Genomic DNA, 1789 nt, shown 5'->3' on the forward strand with positions numbered 1-1789 from the left:
AACTAGATGAAGAACTAATTAAATCATCCTAACAACAATTTAAGCTAGCAATACATATATCAACCTTATGAGAATCCTAAATGTAACAATGAGATTACCCAGACATATTCAAAAAAGACATGGTTATGATGGTCTGAATAATATTGCAATAGATAAATAAACAGAACAGAGTAAAGAAACAAAGGGAGTTCAAGATCTTCCCTCTCTCAAGGTGTACAGATCTCTCTCTCCAATCCCAAGCTATCTCTCTCTCCAATCCCAAGCTATCTCTCTCTAGAATAGTATGAAGCATAGCCGTCAACAATGGCTTAGAAACAGTAAAATAGAGTTTCAGGTCGTCCAGTGGTATATTGGTAATATGTGGTGACTTCTGGGCCTAAATTGGTCACGAAACAGCCTTGGCCTGTTTTCTGGGATCACTGTCGACCGACACCAATGATGTTTCATCAATCGACAGTCCTTCATCTCCTCGACAGCTTCCTCTCGCGAGGAAGACTGACCACTCTTCAGTAAAACGGGCATAACCTCTGCTAAAGGATGCTGATTGACCTTAAACCGGTGGGATTGGAAAGCTAACTCAAAGCTCTATCATGTGTCAAACGATAGGCTCAATCTAACGGTAAGAAGGTTTCCATCCATAGCTAAAAATCTGCTGCGTCTGTGCAGATCTGCACTCAAAAGGCTCCTAAATCACCATATTTCTCCAGAACGTATCTGAACCTGTAAACACTCTAAATAGACTCTATATAGCAGTAAATATATATTAAAACACTTATAAACCATAGCTAAAAGTGGCTAAAATCAATGGTCTATCAACTCCCCCAGACTTACTCTTTTGCTTGTCCTCAAGCAAAACATACTATAGCAGTCTCTCTGAGAGAGGTTTGAAAACAGCAGGAATTCTCATGATTTAAAACTTAGAATCATCACCTCTACAATATTGCAATCCACATCTAAAAAGTTTTAATCACAAAATCACATTATACCATATCCTAGCTTAGCAACCAAATTCACCTAGCCAACAACTTAGCAAATCATGTCTCACATTCCCCTCTACCAACCTGATTTGTTAGCATAAATAAAAGTGCAAGCTTTACTTTGGGAGTATCGATCACAGGATGCAAAGATTTTCAAACAAGTATCTGGATCTGTAGGTAAAAGTTAGTTCCTATCTTTTCTCTCTACTAATTTCTCTCTTTTGTCAAAGTCTGCTTCCATTACAGGATCATTGACCAAGATTGGACAGGCTTCCATGAGTCAAACCTTAATGGTGGTTGCCACCAAGTCCTGTTCACTTTTTTTTTACCTATATCCAAGAATTCATGTGAATCGAACCTTGATGATTGCCGCCACCAAGTCCCGTTCGAATTCTTTTTGTTAAAATCCTTATGAAGCAAGCCTTAATGGTTGTAGCCACCAAGTCATGTTCGGATTCCACCTAACTAACACCTATATATATATATATTTTTTTATATATATATATATTTTCTTTTTTTCTTTTTCTTTTTCTTTTTCTTTTTTCTTTCTTTCTTTTTCGCTTTTTTTTAAAATATATATCTCTACCTATAAAGCTAGGGTCGAAATAGAGAGAGAAAATGTAGAAATCTACACAAGGCTTTACCCTCCAGACTTGTTTGAAGAATCTGATCCATGTATACCAAGCCCCAAGACAAGCAATTGTGTCAAGTTTAGTGTTGGAGGTCAGCTTTGGTTCCTTTGAACAATCTCAGAAAGTATGAATAGTTGACAGGTTGATCCACTTTAGTATCTTTAGTACTATCTGCAATCA

The sequence above is a fragment of the Brassica oleracea genome, chromosome C9 (genome assembly GCF_000695525.1).
Source record: "Brassica oleracea var. oleracea cultivar TO1000 chromosome C9, BOL, whole genome shotgun sequence".
In the NCBI taxonomy this organism is placed as follows: Eukaryota; Viridiplantae; Streptophyta; class Magnoliopsida; order Brassicales; family Brassicaceae; genus Brassica; species Brassica oleracea.